General features: G+C 41.6%; 1 long non-coding RNA gene and 1 pseudogene across 1 annotated transcript; both read right to left on the minus strand.

The window, feature by feature from the left end:
- Positions 1 to 2,294: 2,294 nt before the first annotated feature.
- LOC107000066 (uncharacterized) lies at positions 2,295 to 22,760 on the minus strand. The gene is made up of 3 exons (XR_013398484.1): positions 22,640 to 22,760; positions 6,641 to 6,849; positions 2,295 to 4,189 (listed from the first exon to the last, which is right to left on the minus strand). It is a non-coding gene; the product is annotated as an uncharacterized LOC107000066 (long non-coding RNA).
- LOC114670250 (small nucleolar RNA U13) lies at positions 9,277 to 9,347 on the minus strand (annotated as a pseudogene).

The following is a 22,760-nucleotide window of genomic DNA, read 5'->3' on the forward strand; positions in this document are numbered from 1 at the left end:
ATAAAATAAAAAAAAAATAAAAAAAAATTTAGGCCGGGCGCGGTGGCTCAAGCCTGTAATCCCAGCACTTTGGGAGGTCGAGTCGGGCGGATCACGAGGTCAGGAGATCGAGAACATCCTGGCTAACACGGTGAAACCCCGTCTCTACTAAAAATACAAAAAACTAGCCGGGCGAGGTGGTGGGCGCCTGTAGTCCCAGCTACTCGGGAGGCTGAGGCAGGAGAATGGCGTAAACCCGGGGGGCGGAGCTTGCAGTGAGCTGAGATCCGGCCACTGCACTCCAGCCTGGGCGACAGAGCGAGACTCCGTCTCAAAAAAAAAAAAAAAAAAAAAAAAAAAAAAAAAAAAAAAAAAATTTAGAGCAGGAAAGAAAGTAAAGTACACTTGGAAGAGGGCCAAGGTGACTTGAGAGATTCAAGTGGGTGATTTGACTTTTGACTTGGGGTTTTCTACATTAGCATTCTTCTGGGGTCTGTGTCTCTTCTCCCCTGATTCTTCCCGTGGAGTGGGCTGTGCACATGCACAGTGCCCTGCCAGCACTTGGGAGGGGCCGCATGAACAGTACCTTTACTGGAGTTGTACACATGCTCGCTTGAGGCATCCTCTCCTTACTAGTTGAGTGCTTCTAGAAGAAGGTCATATACCAGTTATACTCCACCATTTTGCCTCTTCGTGGGCATGCTGGAGCCCACTTGCCTAGCTCCTGAGGTCTTATCAGGAAGCTGCCGATCACCAGTTTCAGGTGTTTGTCTACTGGGAGACTGCCGTTCCCTGGTGCCAGCTGTGACCAATTATTACTTTAGTGAGCCAGCTTAACAACTATCTGATCATCAACTGATGGTTGCCTAACAGTCTCTTTGGGGGTGGGAGGGGCCCTCTCCTGCCCTGCTCATGTCCACCTGTGTACTGTAACACCACCAATTGAAAATCTACTCTTTTTTCTTTTAATAGAGACAAAGTCTTGCTATGTTAGCCAGGGTGATCTTAAACTCCTGGCCTCAGGTGATCCTCCCGCCTTGGCCTCCCAAAGTGCTGAAATGACAGGTGTGAGCCACCATGCCCAGCCAAAAATCTACCCTATTTCTGATGGTCCTTTGCACAGTGCTTTTCGATGGTCTTTTGGGTAAATCATCCCATTGTGAGGATATTTAATATTTAACTTAAATTCTTTCTATATGGTAGCAAAGATATTAGCTGTCCTTCCTTTGAAAGCTTTCCTCCGATTTGGGCTCACATTCTGTGCCACCAGCAGAATAAGCAAAGCCTCTTTAAGCCGAAGCTCATGGAGCTTGTTTTCCAAACCTTTAATCATTTTTATGGCTTTCCTTTAAACTCTCTCCAAGTGTTTCGTCTTCTTTTCGAAGGAAAGCCGAGAATTAAATATAGTATGTGAAAGGATATGATTAGTACCAAATTTAGGAGACAATTACTGCACAGTTCTTACATTCTGAGCTCTAAGCTCTTTTGTTGATAGTTTAAAAAATTATCAGATTTTCTAAACAACAACGCACGTTCCAAAGAGTAATCTTAAATAGTATATGGTCATATTTTAAAACTTTTTGAGCCTGGACATTGTGGCTCACTCCTGTATTCCCAAGCAGTTTGGGAGGTCCAGGCAGGAGGATCACTTGATCCCAGGCAGTCGAGGGTGCAGTCAGCAATGATTGCACCATTGCACTCCAGCCTAAGTGGCAGAATAAGACTCTGTCTCAAAAAAACAAAAAAGACAAAAACAAAAAAACAAAATTTTTATGGCTATGATACACTTTAGTGAGACAAAAGGACTCAAAGCCTACCTACCTGCCGAGTGTCACTTCTAGTGGAAAAGCTACTCAAACTGTAGAACAGATCTTAGAAAGAAGTGTAATGATGATTCATATTTGAACCACTATGCTTTCATGTCTTAAGGTCTAGTTATTGCAAAATTACAGGTTCAAAATAGCTGATATAAATTTACATTACTGCCTACTCTAGAATTAAACAAGCAACCCACAACAGCAATCGTATCCTGATGAAGTTACTCCAAAGTACTTGATACTTAAAATTGCTAGAAAATGTTGCCTTTCATTTCATTTTATAAGAGCCAAATGTCCCCTTGCCAGCAATGCTTCATAAGAAACCTGCGACAAATACATGCATTTTCCTTCAAAACACAGATTAAAAGCTTAAAAGAAAAAACAAGCACTATAAATAAAGGCAGATATACCATACCTTATTTTATAAATTAATATATGCTTAAAATTTATTGATAAAACGTAGATCCGTTCTTATTTTCTCAGTATCATTCTGTGAACCCAAAAGTATCTGAGACAGATCTCAATCAATTTAGAAATTTTATTTTACCAAGGTTAAGGACATGCCTACGACATGGCCTTAGGTGGTAACTGCCCAAGTTGGTCAAATACAGCTTGATTTTATACATTTTAGGGAGACATGAGACATCAGTCAATACATGTAAGATGTACATTGGTTCAGTCCGGAAAGGTGGGACAACTCAAAGTGGGGAGGGGGCTTCCAGGTCATAGGTAGATTTTAAAGTTTTCTGATTGTCGATTGGTTGAAGTAATTATTGTCAATAGAAAGGAATGTATGAGCTATGATAAGGTGTTGTTGAGACCAAGGTTTTATCATGCTGCTGAAATCTCTAGGTAGTAGGCTTCAGAAAGAATAGATTGCAAATGTTTCTTATCAGATTTAAAGAGTCTGTTCTACCAGTAATTCCAAAAAGGAGGAGGGTATAATGAGGCATGTCTGGCTCCCACTTCCCATCATGGCCTGAACTAGGTTTTTCAGGTTTACTTTGGAATGCCCTTGGCCAAGAGGAGAGTCCATTCAGATGGTTAGGAGGGCTTAAAATTCTACTTTCGGTTTATAATTTAAAATGGAATTCAAGGAAGGAAAATACAGCTTAGTAGGAAAACAAGCTCACTTATGAATGTATCAACCTTTGAAAGCATATTCCTTAAGGAATATGCTATTTCTTGTTTAAAATGTTAACATTCTGCCAGAAGTGGTGGCTCAGGCCTGTAATCCCAACACTTTGGGAGGCTGAGGCAGGAGGACTGCTTGAGCCCAGGAGTTTGAGGCTAGCCTGGAAAACGTAGGGAGACCCTTATCCCTACAAAAAAAAATTTAAAAAATTAGTTGGGCATGGTAATGCATGCCTGTGATCCCAGCTACTCAGGAGGCTGAGGTGGGAGGATGGCTTGAGCCTGGAAGCTGGAGCCTGCAGTGAGCTATGATCATGTCACTGTACTCTAGCCTGGGCAACAGTGAGACCCTTTCTCTAAAAATAAAAAATAAAATAAAATGTTAACATTCATATAAGCTAAGTACAATACAATCAATCTGGCAGGTATTTCTTAGATTTAGAAAAATATTCTAGATTCAAAGGAAAAACCATCATCGATAAATCATTTGAACTCAATGATGTGGACTGCAGTTTCTGTTAATACTGTCTCCCCAATGTTGCAGAGCTAGTAATATATATATTGGGTTGCCAAAACTGTATATCCTGATGTGTTGGGAGTATATCTGGTTTTTACAAATGATTTTTTATTGTCGTTATTTTATTTTTATTTTATAGACAGGGCCTCACTCTGTTGCCCAGGCTGGAGTACAGTGGTGTGATCATTGCTCACTGCAGCCTCCATCTCCTGGGCTCAAAGAATCCTCCTGTATCAGCCTCCAAGTAGCTGGGACTACAGGCTCAAGCCACCATGCCCAGCTCTATTGTTGTTGTTTTTTAAGCAAAAGAAATATAGAAAAACACACAGTACTCAAGAAATCAAATTAAGCATTAAAAAAAAAATTCCTGAAAGTCATCATATATATTTTTAGTGATTTCCCTGAATTTTAATGTCAAAAATTAGTCTTTTAGTGTACACATTTCTAAAAGAAAAGGCAAAATATGGCCAGGTATGGTAGCTTATGCCTGTAATCTCAGCATTTTGGGAAGCTGAGATGGGTGGATGGGTTGACACAGGAGTTCCAGACCAGCCTGGGTAACACAGCGAGACCATGTACCTACCAAAAAAAATCCCCCAAAATTGGCCGGGCATGGTGGCACACACCTGTAATTCCAGTTATTTGGTGGGCTGAGGTGGGAGGATCGCTGCAGCCCAGGAGGTTGAGGCTTCAGTGAGCCAGGTTCATGTTACCATACTCCAGCCTGAGTGAAATCGAGACCCTGTCTCAAACAAACAAACAAAACAAAAGATAAAATATATACAGTTTATTTGGTGCCTACCTGACTCTCATTTTCGCAGGTTTTGTTTGTTTTTTGTTTGTTTTAGTTTCCGCCCAAGGAACCTGGTCTTTCTCAGCATATCAACTCTCTATGCACCCAGTCTCTCAACCCAGGGAATCTACTTGTTGTCCACTCACCTTCTCTTAACACCCTGCCCACCCTCATCCCTCAAGTGCTCCTCTTTTCCTTGGTTAAAAATATCTGTGATGCAAAAATCTAAGAATACATGAAACCTAGGCTGGAAGAGGAACAAGGAATTTTTCTTAAGGAAAGCTAAGCGGGTTCACATAATTAAAAGCTGGGAGAAGAAAAGGAAGTGAGAAAAATAAAAAAGAAAGAAAGGGAAAGGAGGAGGAAGGGAAGTAGGGAGGCCAGAGAAATTGACCTGGGTATTACAGGGAGAGACTATCTTTCTTGATTAGGAGGTATGTGTGGTTGGAGGGCCTTTGGAGCCAGTGAGATGGTAGAAAATTGTGAAAAGAGGAGGATTGAAGAATTATTTCTGGGATATATTTACTGGATAACTGTAAAAATTTTTTATTTTTATTATTTTTAGAGATAGGCTTTAATTCTGTTGCCCACATTGAGTGCAGTGGCGTGATCAAGCTCACTGCTGTCTTGAACTCCTGAGTTCAAGTAGCTCTTCTGCCTTAGCATCCTGAGTAGCTGGGACTACAGATGCAAGCCACCACACTCAGTTAATTTTTAAAATTTTTGTATAGGGCTGGGGTCTTACTATATTGCCAAGGCTGGTCTGGAACTACTGGCCTCAAGTGATCCTCCCACCTCGGCCTCTCAAAGTGCTGGGATTACAGGCATGAGTCACCACACCCAGACAGCAATGGATGACTTTGAATGTTTTAGAGTCTAGGCAAGGTTAAAGGATGGGAAATAGTTTTAAAAACTAATATTGGCGCCGCCATGGAGGCTCACATCTGTAATCCCAGCACTTTGGGAAGCTGAGGCAGGAAGATTGCTTGAGGTCAAGCATTTGAGACCAGCCTGGGAAACATAGGGAGACTCTGTCTCTACAATAAAATAAATAAAATTAGCTAGGTGTGGTGGTACACACCTGTGGTCTCAGTTACTCTGGAAGCTGAAATGGGAAGATTGCTCAAGCTCAGGAGGTCTAGGTTGCAGTGAGCTGTGATAGTGTCACTGCACTCCAGCCTGGGTCTCAAGACCCTGTCTCAAAAACAAACAAACAAAAAACATAACAAAAAGCAAAAAACAAACTAATATTGGTTGATTCAAGGATGCCGCTTTGTTTTTTTTGTTTGTTTGGGTTTTTTTTTTTTTTTTTTTCCGAGACAGAGTCTCACTCTGTCCCCCAGGCTGGAGTGCAGTGGTACGATTTCGGCTCACTGCAACCTCCACCTCCTGCGTTCAAGTGATTCTTGTGCCTCAACCTCCTGAGTGGCTGGGATTACAGCTGTCCACCACCACATCTGGCTAATTTTTGTATTTTTATAGAGATGGGGTTCCACCATGTTGACCAGGTTGGTCTCGAACCCCTGACCTCAGGTGATCCACCCGCCTTGACCTCCCAAAGTGCTTGGGATTACAGACGTGAGCCACTGCATCCGGCCAAGGATGCTTCTTTGAATTTGCCTCTGTGCCACAAGCAGTACTCTGGGCCCTTAGGCCCAGCAGGAGCAGCCCTGAGCATAGCGGGGCCTTGCTCTGAACTTTCTCCACTGTAGCCTCTGGATAGGGAGATGCAGCTCAGGTGCCATGCCCTACCCAACAGTCACATGGCCCCTGTTTAGATCAAACTTCAAAGTACGCAGCACCCCTGACTTCCCTGCCAAATGGCCTCAGGTTGATTTACAGGCCTTGCTCCAGCTTCTTCCTGGGGGCCCTCTTCTTAAGAGCAGATGGTGCAGTCAGGCATGCACCCAAGACCCTAGAGGGTGATGCACAGCTCAGAGCTCCTGTGGGTTGGAGGGCTGGAGGTGCAGCACATGATCCTTCATTGCGGAGGAAGAGGAGTGCCTCATGCTGTCACCCCCGGCTTGTCATGCTAAGGAGAATTAGAAACTGAAACCTGGCCTTCCACACATCCTAAAGATATGTTTATCTAGGTAGAAAGATCGAACATAATCTATTTAGCAGCATGTTAACTTGGTTTGTGTTTACATATTTAGTCATATGGTATGTGGGCCTCCACCCATACTTGTGCCTTGGACCCACAAATAACAGGGACAGCCATGCACTTGACCAAACAGAACCATGTGCCTCCGAGATGCCTAAGGATTATCCTTAAAGACAGAAGCTAGAGTGTAACTTTTCTGATATGTTTCATCTGTTCAGAAGTCCCCTTGAGGAAGCACTGTAGTCTCTAGTCTGACTGACGGACCTGCTGCCAAACCCCACCTCCGCGCCTCTTACCTGCCTGATCTCGGGCAAGCTTCTTCAGCTGTCTTAAGATTCATCGGAAAACTGGTTGTAACAGGATTAAGTGAGAACACCCTTGGCTCACTTAGGCGTGACAGCTCACACCTGTAATCCCAACACTTTGGGAATCGAGGTGGAAGGATCCCCTTGACACCGGAAGTTCAAGACCAGCCCAGGCAACCTACAACATTGCAAGATGCTGTCTGCAAAAAAATACAAAAGAAAAAGAAAAAAAGATAACATCCTTGAGGCACATTTTGCACCATGCCTGGTATACAGCAGGTATCCATGAAAGTGGCGTTTAAATCCACTTCTGTCTTTGACCTATTTCCATATTCACATTTTAGGCTAAAGATTGTAGAATCATTGAGCCGAAGGAATATGTGGTCACTTCATAGAATATTCTATTTAGGAGAACAAACTTTGGAGTCAAAGAGACCAGGGTGCTCTTCTCCCTTCATCCCTGACCAGGACCAGGTGGGTCGTGAGGGGTAGTCACTTATCTCAGCAATCTCACTTGTAAGACGGCAGTAATAGCAGTAACTAAATCACTGTACCATTATAAGGATAAAATGAGAAAACTACACAAAAATGTCACCCACCAAGTTGATGATTTTCTCCAAGTGTTGTGCCTCAAACTTACATTGAACTTCATTCTATTTTAAATTATTTCTCTGATTTACTGAGATTCTGAATGTTGCTGAGTGAAAGTGAAATTTTATTGGCCCGGTGTGGTGGCACCTGCCTGTGGTCCCAGCTCCTCAGGGCAGGCTGAGGTGGGAAGACTGCGTGAGCCTGAGAGTTCAGGTTGTAGTAAGCCATTATCACGCCACTGCACTGCAGCTTGGGAGACAGAACGAGAATCTGTCTCAAAAACAAAAAAAGGTGAAATTTGTAATTATTTGGTACATTTAGAATTATTTTTAAAAATTTTTCTGCATTAAGGGAAAAACAAATACTTTTTTCCTTTCTACTCACCTGCTCAATGAAACATAGAACACAGTTCTGTGACCAGACATAGGTTTTTCCCAACACACCAACCAACTGGGTGTCCTATAATTCAATTCAATTCTGACACTATCTACCTAGAGGCAGTGTCAGAGCCCACAGGGTGAGGTCTCAGTCCCCAAAGACAACCGCTTCTTTAGAATCTCAAGTACAGGCCACCCATTCTGACTCAATTGCCACAAACCAGAGCTCCAACAGTCCCCACTTGGGTTCAACTAACTTGCTAGGACAGCTCCCAGAACTCAGAGAAACACTTGGGTTTACCAGTTTCTTATAAAGGATATTACCAAGCATACAGATGAAGAGATGCAGAGGGTGAGTTTTGGAGGAGAGAAAGCAGAGCTTCCATTGTCCCAGAGTTTTTATGGAGTTTAATCTCCAGTGCCCCTGATGACCCTTTTGCTGGAGGTTGGTGGGAGGGGCCGAATGTTCTTATACTTTACAGTTGGTGGGAGCAGCTGAATGTTCTGATACTTTAGTCCTCTAATCACTTGTTCTTTCTAGTGACTGATTAGCCCCATCTTGAAGCTATCTAAGGACCCCGTCATAAGTCACCTCATTAGCATAAACTCAGGTGTGATCAAAAGTGCTTGGGGGGCCAGGCAAAGTGGCTTATGCCTGTAACCCCAGTATTATGGGAGGCCGAGGTGAGATGATCGCTTGAGCCTAGGAGTTCAAGACCAGCCTGGGCAACATGGTGAGACCTTGTCTCTAAAAAAATAAAAAAATTAAAATAAATAAATAAATAAAATTAGCCAGGTGTGGTGATGTGCACCTGTTGTCCCAGCTACTTGGCAGGTTTAGGTGGGAAGATCACTTAAGCCTGGGAGTTCCAGGCTGCAGGGAGCTGTTTGTGCCACTGCACTCCAGCCTGAGTGGCAGAGCAAGACCCTGTCTCAAAAAACACCCAGCAGTGGTGAGTTTCCTATCACTCAGGAAATTCGGAGGTGTTCAACAACTTTCTACAAGCACCAAATATTCTAACAGAAGATGCACCTATCACCATTATCGCTTGGGCAATTACAAGGCATTTAGGCGCTCCATGTCAGGAACTGGGGACAAAGCTGAAATGTATTTCACATTATACCAGTTTGTCTCGTTGTGCGACTGATTTTATTTTTCACTGGAGAGAGTTGTGTTAGCTTCGGCTTTGATTCCATTTGTATGGCTGGTGCTCACCTTTCGGACTTGGGCCTTCAAATGTAAAATGCAATTATCACCCACACAAAATCGTACAACTATTGTGTTGTTTCTGGCACTTTCTTTCTTTTCTTTCATGTCAGACAGCTAATGTGCTGATGTCATAACAAGGTTCAAGGGTGGTAGGTCTCTTTCTTTTTTTTTTCTTAGACAGAGTCTAGCTCTGTTGCCCAGGCTGGAGTACAGTGATGAGATCATGGCTCACTGCAACCTCCACCTCCTGGGTCAAGGTATCCTCCCACTTCTGCCTCCTATATAGCTGGGACCACAGGTGCATACCATCACGTCTGGCTAATTTTTATATTCTTTGTAGAGACAAGTTCTCAGTTTGTTGCCGAGGCTGGGCTCAAACTCCTGGGCTCAAGCCATCCTCCTGCCTCAGCCTCCCACAGTGCAGGGATTACAGGTGGGAGCCACTACACCTGCCAGGGTGGCACATCTCACACATGTGCGTGAATACCCAGTCATTCATGCTTATGAACTACCAAAGGATCTCTGGCACTTTTTAAAAAGCCCAATAAGACAATTTCAATTGAAGTCACAGTAAAATGTGACAAAAGATCTGAGAAATGTGCCTACTGGAGTCTCTGAACTGTTTCTTGACCGTGGCACACATCTCTCCCTTTCTTCCTAGAGAAGCACTTGACGAAGAGAGGTGAGCCCAGGTCACTCATAGACACAGCCACATGGAGCTCGACTCTGCCTTGGCAGCAGACATGCAGAGTCCAAGGCCAAGAGCAACGGGAATAGGGACTGACGTGACATTTGGATTGGGACTGGTACAGTTTGGAGAGATTAAGGGCCAGATACTCAGATTCACTTTCTTCCCCTCTTCCAAGGGCGTTATTTAGTAGTCTGTTTAGCACTTGCTTGCTCTAATAATAGCCATGGGCCTGAATCACCCTCGTCACTGAGTATTACATGGAATCCTCAGCTGTTTCTATGACTTGCATGGTTGGTGTTCAGCACTATCTGGAAACCTCTAAGAATGTGCAGAGTAATCAGTGATTTTAATTTTAGCTATGCGTGACGTGAGGGATCTTCTATGTATTTCTACTGACCTGTCTTTAAAACACGTTGTATAATGATGAGAGAAATTCCACAGAAAAACTTCAATATGAATCCCTACACAATACACATGTAAGTATATACAAATGTGACTTAAATATATTAATAGAAAATGTACATTACTATTATTACTGCTATACATACGATCAATTTTCGGATGTAATCGAGACAGATACCTGTATAAATGAGAACTTATTCAGTGGGTTTCTGGGGTACTAAGAATATTCAGTTTCTTGTTCTGGGTGCCAGCTCCATAAATACATTCAGTGTGTGAAAATTCACTGGAACAAAGACTTACAATATATGCCCTTTTCTGTGTTACGTTATACTTCCACAAGGAGTTTTAAACATTTACTATGTAATTTAAGTTTTTTGAGGAAAAACTTGAGCAACTGCAACAGTATACCATATACATATGACAATCCATATTTGAGCTATATCCAAGATCAAACGATTTTTGAAACTATCGCAAAGTACGATAGACCTAAATCTCCCATTTAAAGGGGACTCTATTTTTATCTTTCCCAACCTTCCCTCCAAAAACAAAAATAACATTTGTCATCTCACAATTACAGAGATGTAACAAATCGAGTTTCAAAATAATCCTCTCTTTAGTCATATGTATTTTGTTGTACAATTCCACATGTTTTGGAAAGTGTGGGAAACTAGGCTCTCTAATTCACTGTTGATGGAGTACAAATTAGTATAAACTCCTCACAGATCAATTTGGAGCTCTCTATAAAAATGTAAAATGTTCATGAATTTGATCAAGCAACTATACTTAAGAATTATTTTATATCATTGGAAGTGAAGTCATCGAAAATAATAATAATAAGAAGAATTATCCCAGAAAGACACTGAGAAATCTGTAGCATTTTTGTTATTTAGTCATTCATACGCTCAACATTCAGCTGACATATATTTATTGAGTACCTGCTGTGTGGGGGGCTGGGTTCTGGGGACATACTACTGGTGACCAAGACAGCTGCAGTCCCAGCTTTGGAGGACTCTTAGAATGTCTATATGCCAGTTGGAAACATAATTATCAAAATATGAATCACACAATTTTTGACTATTACACGTTTAATTTAAAATTACAAAGCCTCTAATCCCAGCACTTCAGGAAGCCAAAAAAAGGAGGATCACTTGAGTTCAGGAATTCGAGGCCAGCCTGTATATCAGAGTGAGACCCCCTCTCTACAAAAAAATAAAAGGCTGAAGTGGGAGGATCACTTGAGCCCAAGAGACTGAGGCTGCAGTGAGCTGTGATCGCACCACTGCACTCCAACCTGAGTGACAGAAAAAGGCCTAGATTCCAAAAAATAAAAAATAATAAAATAAAATAAAATTACAAAAGAAACCAATGACAAAATATTCAAATGATTTTAATTATTATCCCATTTCAATGAAGAAGTATGTATAGAACACATATAGAGAAAATTTAGAAGACATTAATAGGGATATTATCTCTGGATGGGATTATGAAGTACTATCACTTAGGATACTTATTTCTTACTTAAATTAGAGGGAGAGTCTTGCTATGTTGCTCAGGCTGGAGTGCCATGGTTATTCACAGGCTTCATCCTTGAACTTCTGGGCTCAAGCATCCTCCTGCCTCAGCCTCCCAAGTAGCTGGGACTATAGGTGTGTACCACTATGCCCGGTTTAAAATGTTGGAATTTTTAATGATTACTTATAATTTTGTGGCTGGATATATATGTACATAGCACATTTCTAATTGTCTTTTTTTTTTTTTCAATTGAGATAGAGTCTCACTCACAGGTTGCCCAGGCTGGAGTGCAGTGGTGAAATCATAGCTCACTGCAACCCATAGTTCCTGGCCTCAAGCGATCCTCCTGCCTCACCATCCCTAATAGCTGGAATTACCAAGCTATTTGTTTTATTATTTTAATTTCTAATTGTCATTTTTTATTGTTTTGAGATGAGGGTCTCATTATGTTGCCCAGACTGGTCTCAAATTCTTGGCCTCAAATGATCCCTCCAACTTGGTCTCCCAAAGTGCAGGATTACAGGTGTGAGCCACTGTGCCCTACCAAATCATCTTCTTTTTTCTTTTTTCTTTTTTTGTTTTTGAGACAGAGTCTCCCTCTGTCACCCAGGCTGGAGTGCAATGGCACAATCTCGACTCACTGCAACCTCTGTCTCCCAGGTTCAAGCGATTCTCCTGCCTCAGCCTCCTGAGTAGCTGGGATTACAGGCGCCTGCCACCATGCCCGGCTAATTTTTGTACTTTTAGTAGAGATGGGGTTTCACCATGTTGGTCAGGCTGGTCTCGAATTCCTGACCTTGTGATTCAGCCACCTCGGCCTCCCAAAGTGCTGGGATTACAGGCTTGAACCACTGTAGCCAGCCCAAATCATCTTCTTAAACTAAATTCAGAGGGATCAGAAGTAACTCTGATGTTAATATGGGTTTAGTAGCTACTGCTATGATAGCTGATTAATAGGCAGTATACAACTGAGGCCAAAACATGCAAATATAACTGCATCCGTATGTGTAAGTCACCGATAGGAAAGCAATACTAAGAGACAGCTCCTTTTAGATAAACTAAATAATAAGATTAAGATACAGAGTGAAAAGCTGGAGGGGCGGGCAGGTAAACTTTCACTGACCAGAGGCAATTCTCCCCAAAGGCTTAGACCTGGGCACAGTATTTTTTAGATAGTTATGCAGAAAGCCCTCTTAACCTGAAATCCAGGCCTGAAAAATCCCAGTGTGGTGAGGGTTAGTGGCATGAACCAGTTAGTCCCAGGGAACAGATATTAAATTGTGTCATGATTATTCAAGAAATGTGCATCTGAATTACTATTTTACTTGGGACACTTTGTATCCCAGGATTTCCTGATCAGGTCGGATGGCTCATGCCTGTAATCCCAGCACTTTGGGAGGCTGATTCGAGAGGATGGCTTGAGGCCAAGAGTTGGAGATCAGCCTGGGTAACAGTGAGATCCTGTGTCAAAAAAAATTAAATTAAAGATTAGCATAAGGGGATTTAAAAAAATAATTTGTCTGTTTTAATTCCATAATGCTGGCTGGCTGTGAGTTACACCAAAGGCGCTCAAAAGGGAAAAATGTCCTTTAAGGTTGTTATTTATATTTGTTGACATTTACTGATTGCTTTTGACGGGCCAAGCACAGTACTAAACAAATTGTGTGCGTATTGTCTCATATAATCTGTGTAACATATGAGCTAGATACTAATATTAAACTCATGTCAATCCTCCCAACAACCCTATGAGGTGGTTACTATTATAAGAACCATTTCACAAATAAAGAACTTTCCCAAGGACACATAGCAAATAGGTGGGAAGAGTCAGAGTCTAAACTAAAGTTTGTTATAACTCTAAGCTTGAACTCCTGCTTTACGTATAAGGAAATACAAAGGAAGGGCTCTCAAGTATGCATGGCCTCAGGAAGAGAGAGCCTCATTTCACAAGCATAAAGCTGCATGGACCTTGGAGATCTCTAGAACAACTTGATCATCCAAATAGGGAAACTAAGGCACAAAACTCTTGGTCACACACTTAGCAGTAGAGCCAGGAAGCCTGAGCAGAACTTCCTGACTCACAAGCCAGTTGTTTTTCCATTCCTCTCTGTGCTTGTATACATTGGAAGTGTGTACCTGCCAACAAGAGGACGATTGTGAACTAGGTGCAGTAGTGCACAACTGCACTCCCAGCTACTTGGGAGGCTGAGGTGGGAGGATCACTTGAGCTCAGGAGTTTGAGACCAGCCTGGGCAACATAGCAAGACCCCATTCCTATAAAAAAATATATATATATTTTGAGATAGAGTTTCACTCTGTTACCCAGGCTGGAGTGCAGTGGTGCAATCTCGGCTCACTGCAGCCTTGACCTCCAAAGCTCAAGGGATCCTCCCACCTCACCCTACTGAGTGGCTGGGACTTCAGGCTTGTACTATCCCACTTGACTAATTTATTTATTTATTTATTTTGTGGAGGCAGAGTCTCACTATGTTGCCCAGACTGGTCTTGAACTCCTGGGTTCAAGCGATCTTCCCGCCTCGACCTCTCAAACTGTTGAGATTACAAAAAAAAAGAATGTTTGCAAGCCTTCCATTATTGGAAACTAAGCTTTTCCTCCTGAGCATTGTCAGTTCCTGATCTCCCACCCTTCTTTCACTTAAGCTTAACTTTGTGTCTCTGAGCAAGAATTCCACGTCTAAAGCTATTACAGAAATATACCCATTGTTTCTAAATATCATTTTTAAAAATTCTAAATGTATAATCTAGACAAAATGTTTGACTCTAAGAGCACATAGTTGCCATGGTATTCAAGACAGCATCTACAGCACACAAACATATTCCTAATATAGTTGTTTCGAATTACAATAGAAAGCTGCAGGCAGTGAATTCAGGTAGGGTGAGGGGATGAAAAAAATAGAACACACTTCGTGATTTTTTTACTGTTTTCAAAACCATCATTTCCAACTGCTGCCAATATCATAACTGTCATCATCTCTAGTCACAGGACTGGCATTTGCTTCTGTTTATTGGGAGCATCTGGGGCCTGTGTTACTGTTAGCTATAAATAGATGATCCTCAAAACTACTTATTGACTACTTACATAGAGCAAATGCTCGGTCACTAAACATGCAAGTATTGTCTTGTCGGGTACAGAAGGGAATGTCACAGCTTGGCTGAGAGAGGACTTTATTTCACTTATTTTATTTGTGTTTGTTTTGTTTTGTCTGTTGATTTTGTTTTTTTGTTTTTATTTTTATTTTTTTTTTGAGACAGGGTCTTGCTCTATTGCCCACACTGGAATGCAGTGAGTGGTGCAATCATAGCTCACTGTAGCCTCCACCTCAGCCTCCCGAGTAGCTGGGACCACAGGTACATGCCACCAGCCTGGGCTAATTATTATTATTTTTTGTCTTGAACTCCTGGGCTCAAGCAATCCACCATGCCTGGCCACAACTGATTCTGAATCACAGGAAAAAATAACATAAAATAGGACTGGGAGCAGTGGCTCGTGTCTGTAATCCAAGCACTTTGGGAGGCCAAGGCAGGAGGATCTCTTGAGCCCAGGAGTTCGAGACCAGCATGGACAATATAGTGAGATTCCGCCTCTATCAAAAATACAAGAATTAGCTGGGTATGGTGGTGCACGTCAGCAGTCCCAGCTACTTGTGGGGCTGAGATGAGAGGATCCCTTCAGTTTTGGAGGCTGAGGCTGCTGTGAGCTGTAAATAGCACCACTGCACTCCATCCTGGGTGACAGGATGAGATCCTGTCTCAAAAAAAAAAAAAAAAAAGTTAGCATCAGCTGTAAGGGAGGAGCTTTATACAAAGAGGAGTCCCTGGCTTTCAGAAGCTGTCCTGGCAGCAACAGCTGGGCTCTGTTTCCCTGCTCTTAGACATAGATGATCTCACAGATAGCAAACTCTGACAAAGTTATCCTGAGACCATGACAGAATGAGACAAAATAAGCCTATTTCATAAGTTTGTTTAAGACTTACAAAAGCAAGGCCACTGTACGATCCACAAAACACCAGACTTTTTCTCCTCTCTTGTTAAATGAGTGACTGCAGCTGGGAATAGTGTCTGTGGTCACAGCTACTCAGGAGGTTGAGGTGGGAGAATTGCTTGAGCCTAGGACTTTGAGGCCACAGTGAGTTATGATTACATCACTGCACTGCAGCCTGGGTGACAGAGCAAGACCCTGACTCTAAAAATAATAACAATAAAATAAAATAAATAAAAATGAGTGACTGCTGCTTCTATGCCCAGTCATAGAATTGTCCCCTCTTTCTGACAGTTATCTAATTTAGGGCAAACCACCATGACCTTAGGCCTTCCTCCAAAATCATCCAGCTCGCTTCTTCCAACCAGATTCTTTCCAACACCCTCTTAGTGACACAACCCACAATTCTATATGGTGTGTGTTCTTGATGCAACGAGCAATAATCCAACTTCTTTAACTACAGGTGTGTTCCTGGTGGTCTTTGGCTGGAGGGAACTGACCTCCTCAGAGCATGTAATAGATGTTTCAATTATTTTATCTGTTTACTTTTCCTTGCAACCGCTCAACTAGCAGGTAACCTTTCAGAGAACAGAGACCATGTCTATCCTGTTCTCTACTTTATTCGAAGTTCATAGCTTTATCTGGAATATGGTGAATGTTCAAGGTTTTCTGAATAAATAAATGAATATGAGGGGTGTATTAGTCTGTTCTTGCATTGCTGTAAAGAACTACCTGAGACTGGGTAATTAAAAAAAAAGACGTTTAATCGACTCATAGTTCCACAAGCTATACAGGAAGCATGACTGGGGAGGCCTCAGGAAACTTACAATCATAGTGGAAGACAAAGGCGAAGCTGGCACGTCTTACACTGCTTGAGAAGGAGGAAGAGGGCAAAGTGGAAGGTGCCGCGCACTTTTATTTTTATTTATTTATTTATTTTTTGAGATGGAGTCTGGCTCTGTCGCCCAGGCTGGAGTGCAGTGGCGCGACCTCGGCTCACTGCAAGCTCTGTCTCCCGGGTTCACGCCATTCTCCTGCCTCAGCCTCCCGAGTAGCTGGGACTACAGGCACCCGCCACCACGCCCGGATAATTTTTTGTATTTTTAGTACAGACGGGGTTTCACTGTGTTAGCCAGGATGGTCTCGATCTCCTGACCTCGTGATCCATCCGCCTCGGCCTCCCAAAGTGCTGGGATTACAGGCGTGAGCCACCGTGCCCGTCAGTGCCGCACACTTTTAAACAACCAGATCTCGTGAGAACTCACTATCTCAAGAACAGCAATAGGGAGTCTTCCATGATTCAATCACCTCCCACTAGACCCCTCCTCCAACACTGGGGATTACAATTCCATGTGAGATTTCGGTGGGGACACAAACCCAAACCATGTCAGGGGGAATTCATATTCCCTGGTTTCCTCACATCTCTCTTATATATCCAGGAAGCTAGCATTTAGATAGTAATCTGGCTGTGGGGAGGAACATGCCGCTTGTAACTATTAATGTACACTGGAAAAGGTACATAAAAGCACTTTGTAAACCACACTTAATCTTACTGTAACATTACTCTTAGTGGCAATGACAATTTGGCCTCCAAAGTTTGAATTTCAACTGTTCCCAAACTGCTGTGAAGATGTTTGCCTATTTCCCTGTTCTATAGTATATCATTTAAAAAATAAGTTTTCTTGTTTTGCTCTCTGATGACAAAGGCAATACCTACATATTTTGGTATTTGTAATTTGGTATTTGGAACCTTTGAAAAATATAGACAAATATAAATATAGATAAATATAAATTAGGCTGGGGTGGTGGCTCATTCCTGTAATCCTAGCACTTTGGGAAGCAGAGGCAGGTGGATTGCTTGAGCCCAGGAGTGTGAGACCAGCCTGGGCAACATAGTGAGACCTTATCTCTAAAAAAAAAAAAAAAAAAAAAAAAAAAAAAAAAAATTGTTTTTAACTTAAAAAAAGAAGGAAGAAGAAAATAAACTGGCGTTCTATTCTCAAAGCAGATTCCTTTTTCCCCAAATTGAGTTTAAGCCACCTCCTGGTTTGAAAGTTAAGGCTCAGTATTTCAGTATTTAGAGATTTACAGAGAAATGCAAAGTACTTAGGTGGTTAAAAAAGAAATTTTGAAGGTTATTTGGTGAATGGACCCAGGAATGCCAGAGTCCTGCCTTGCCAGTATCCTATCACCTTTTCCTGACTTTTAGGGCCCCTCCACCTACCTTGAGTAATGGCCACAGGAAACAAGATTTCTCCTTGTTTGTTATGCTTGAGTTTCAGAGAACCCTGGTAAAGCTGCATTCAACTATGCAGTTAGGCTGGGGAAATGGGACAGGTAGGGGTGGGGGAGGGGACTAAAGGGGAATGGTATAGTCTGTGTGTGTGTGTGTGTGTGTGTGTATTTATATGCTATATATAGAGAGAGAGCATATGCTTATATATAAATGTGTGTATGTATATGTGTGTATATATGTGTGCATATATATATATATATATATATTTTTTTTTTTTTTTTCCCCCTTCTACTCCTGGATTTTTACCACCTTTCACCACCAAAGGCTCCTTTTCCGTCCTTGATGGAAATTCCTTTCATTAGCTTTCCCAGTGAATTGGACTCCTTTGAAAGAGTTCTTCTGGCTAAAATGCATATATTGGAAGGCATTTCTTTCAACTGTGTATCTCTTTTTTCTCTTGCAAAATCAAGCCATCCATTTATCAGGTAAAAATAATTATCAAAAGCTTTTTAATTGCTTTTTTCCCTTCATTCTTTCTTTCTTTTTTATTTTAATAGGTTTTTGAGGAACAAGTCATGTTTGGTTACATGATTAAGTTCTTTAGTGGTGATTTCTGAGATTGTGGTGCACCCATCACCTGGGCAGAGTACCCTGCACTCAATGTGTAGTCTTTTATCCCTTATCAAAAGTTTAACAATATAAAAATTGCACATATCAGACTGGGCATGGTGGCTCACGCCTGTAATCCTAGAACTTTAAGAGGCTGAAGTAGGTGGATTGCTTGAGCCCAGGAGTTTGAGATCAGCCTTGAAAACATGGTGAAACCCCATCTCTATCAAAAATACAAAAAACAAAAAACAAAACAAAACAAAAAAACAACCAGCCAGTCTCATACGTCGGTTTCAAAATAAATAAATAAATAAATATTGTTAAAATTGCACATATCAGTGTCATTGTTTTAATGTCATGCTAATAAATAAAATGTTAGTTGATACCAACAAACAAGTATGTAAGTAATATACAGGCACTTTAGGACCATTCACAACTATTATTGCCCACTAAAATTTAACAATCTCTCGATGCTTATGTATGATGTTAATTGTGTGTTAAATTGATAAAACTTGGGTTGTTAAAACTCTAGCATGTCATAACACTCTAACCATCTGGTTGATCTAATAAACCCCAGACGTCTCTATGATGTCATCAGCAGCCAATGAGAGCATCTGTTGGCATGCAGTCACTGCGCGAAATAACTGTTTACTCCCTACCGTATGCTTGGTACGCACTGAGCATTGCCCCAAGAAAGACGAATGAATGCCTTTCTGGAGAGCTCATAGTGAATTACCGGGGTGATAACCACACTGTTAACATATTCCAAGCAAAGGAATTGGTATTTAACTAGTTTGTATAACCTTATGAAACTATGGTTTTATTCATCTTTTGCAAATATTAAAAATAGCTCTAAATCTCCATGTCTCTCATCCTGGACTCCTGGTGGGAACTGCTGCTTATGCACAAGCTTCAACAACACTGACACCAATGTGTCAGCAAGTCAATCTCCATTTTCACTTTTATTATGCCTGTGGATGTAGAAATTTATTAAAGCTGGGCACGGTGGCTCACACCTGTAATCCCAGCACTTTAGGAGGCCAAGACAGAAGAATCGCTTGAGCCCAGGAGTTCAAGACCAACCTGGGCAACTCAGACCTCATCTCTACAAAAAAATTAAAAAATTAGCAAGGCATGGTGGTACACACCTGTATTCCTGGTTATTCAGAATGCTGAGATGGCAGGATTGCTTGAGTCTGGGAGGTAGAGGCTGAAGTGAGTCATGATCACACCACTACACTCCAACCTGAGTGACAGAACAAGATCTCATCCCAAAAACAAACAAAACACACACACACACACACACACACACACATACACACACACGCAGATTATATATGCAAAACTCTCAGTTATAATTTATAAAATGAGGAGAAATATAAACAATTTTAAAGTTACAAAACATCTCTGAACTCAGTGGTATTGCCTGTATAGTGGGAGCGAAGTGATCGTAAGTGTCAAACTAGATCCCACATGGTAAAGTTCTTACAGAGGTTTTTCTTAAGATGGTTTTGCATGCAAAACTTCATTATCAGTGGTGTAATTTAAATGTAAGTAATATACAGACACTCCAGCACAGTTCACTGCTATTATTGTGCACTGAAATTTAAGTCACTCTATGCTTTTGTGTGATGTTAATTATGTGTTAGCTTGATAAAATGTGGGTTGTTGAAACTCTAGCATGCTAAGAACTTTATGTATTAAAATCCCACTTTCTTTTTTGTAAATTTCTTTTTCTTGAGACAGGGTCTCATGATGTTGCCCAGGCTGGTCTTGAACTCCTGGGCTCAAGCAATCCTCCTGCCTCAGCCTGCCAAAGGGCTGGGATTACAGCTATGAGCCACCATGACTAGCCCAAGACCCCACTTTCTAATCTTCGCAAATATGCTTACTACAGTTCACTTAGGTATTCAAACAATTAATGATTGATCTCTCTCAACTGGATAAATACAATATTTATAGATTAATACACTCTCCTTTTAACTGACAAGGTTTCCAGATGGGTCCTAGAAATTTCACTCAGAAAAAGCACTAAAAGATCTTCAGAATCGACATGAATTAGATTCATCTTCATCACAATAGATCTTGAGAATAGATCTCAAGATGTATTCATGAGACCAAATGGAATTTACTTTCTTCCCAGGCAAGTCTTTAGACTGAAAAAGGCAGTAGGTATGACATACCAATTAAGAGTATGTCCTTGGTGGGGCATGGTGGCCTGTAACCCCAGCACTTTGGGAGGTTGAGGCAGGAGAATCACTTGAGCCCAGAAGTTTGAGATCAGCCTGAGAAACATAGCAAGACCTTGTCTCCACAAATGCTTTAAAAAATAGCCAAGCGTATGGCTTGCACCTGTGGTCCAGGCTACTTGGGAGACTCAGGTGAGAGAACTGCTTGAGCCTGGGAGGTGAAGGCTGCAGTGAGTAATACTGCACTCAAGCCTGGGCAACATAATGAGACCCCCTCTCAAAAAAAAAAAAAAAAAAGAGTGTGTTCTCTGGAACAAGACTGTCTTAGATTCAAGTTTCTGCCCTGCCACTTACTGTATATTCTATGCTTCAGTCTCTTCATCTGTAAAGTGGTGATAATAATAGTACCTATGTCATAAAGGGATTGTGAGGTTGAACTAAGTGAATACATGTAAAATTCTTAGAACAGTGACTGGGACATACTAAGGGCTCAATAAATACTAGTCACTATTATGTTGGTTTTTATCTAAAAGTTGTTTTAAAAATAATATTTCCAGCTGAGCATGGTGGCTCATGTCTGTAATCCCAGCACTTTGGGAGGCTGAGGTGGGTGGATCACCTGAGATCAGGAGTTTGAGACCAGCCTGGCCAACATGGTGAAACCCTGTCTCTACTAAAAATACAAAAAAAAAAAAAAAAAAAAAAGTAACCGGGCATGGTGGCGCACTCCTGTAATCCCAGCTACACGGGAGGCTGAAACAGAAGAATAGCTTGAACCCGGGAGGCAGAGGTTGCAGTGAACCAAGATTGCTCCATTGCACTCCAGCCTGGCTTACAGAGCAGGACTCCATCTCAAATAGTAAAATAATAATAATAATAATAATAATAATAATGTTTCTGGGTTGGGCATGGTGGCTCACACCTGTAATCCCACTAGTTTGGGAGGCGGAGGCAGGTGGATCACTTGAGGCCAGGAGTTTGAGACCAACCTGGTCAACATGGTGAGAGCCTGTCTCTACTAAAAATACAAAAATTAGTCAGGTGTGGTGGCAACGTGCCTGTAATCTCAGTCACTTAGGAGACTGAGGCAGGAAAATCGCTGGAACCCGGAAGGCGGAGGTTGCAGTGAGCCAAGATCACACCACTGCACTCCAGCCTGGGCAACAGAGCGAGACTTCATCTCAAAAAAATAAAATGAAAAATAAATAAATAAATAAATAAATAAATAAATAAAAATAAAAATATTCCGGAGCTAACGGTAATCAGATAGTTTCTCAAGCAGTGGATTGAGAAAAAGGTGACTCCCTTCTCTGCCTGCCAATTTTTCTTTAACTTTTTTGTTTTTAAATAATGGTTATTTGATTTTACTTTTATTATTGAGTAAATAGAGATCCACTAGAGTGCCTTTCTCCCTAGTGGGTTTTTCAGTAATGTGAAAACTGCTGTGTGGTTAAAACCTTGCTTCTTGAGACAAGTATTTTTTTTAAGTATCAAATAATGACCGTTGGAATTTATTGATATACTAAGAATATTCTGCCTTTGTCTTTGCTATCATACTCAGAAAGAATCTATTAGACTAATCAATATAATGTAATGGTTGCCAAGTTGCAAAGTCCCATATCCCTAAGGTTGATGCGAAGCGACCACAGTTTTAGCAATGCTTCTTGACTCATCTTTTATCTCTGAGTCATTTGTCACCACGCAAACTCTTGCCAAAGTTAATCCCCTTCTGAGAAAATGCCCAAGTAAATGATACAGTGTGGTATTTTTGAGTCTCTGACCTCACTTCAAGAGCCAGAGATAGAGAAAAATCTGTCTGGAAAAAACAAAAAGGAAAAGGAAAATCACGGTCAAAAGGAAGCCCCGCAGAAAAACAGAAGTTGCTATTTTCCATCAACTATTTTGAGATCATTTGTTTCCCTATCCCTGTGTTCTTTTGTTTTCTAAGCTTAGCTCTGGAGGAGCGTGAGTGCCCAGAATGGGAAGGAGAGATCACATTCAGATTTAAAAGAAAAATAGAGGCCGGGCACGGTGGCTCACGCCAGTAATCCCAGCACTTTGGGAGGATGAGGTGGGCGGATCAGCTGAGGTCCGGAGTTTGAGATAAGCCTGACCAACATGGAGAAACCCCGTCTCTACTAAAATTACAACATTAGCAGGGTATGGTGGTGCATACCTGTAATCCCAGCTATTCTTAGAGGCTGAGGCAGGAGAATCGCTTGAACTCGGGAGGCAGAGGTTGCGGTGAACCGAGATTGCATCATTGCACTCCAGCCTGGGCAACAAGAGCGAAACTC

Source organism: Macaca mulatta, chromosome 9, assembly GCF_049350105.2.
Source record: "Macaca mulatta isolate MMU2019108-1 chromosome 9, T2T-MMU8v2.0, whole genome shotgun sequence".
In the NCBI taxonomy this organism is placed as follows: Eukaryota; Metazoa; Chordata; class Mammalia; order Primates; family Cercopithecidae; genus Macaca; species Macaca mulatta.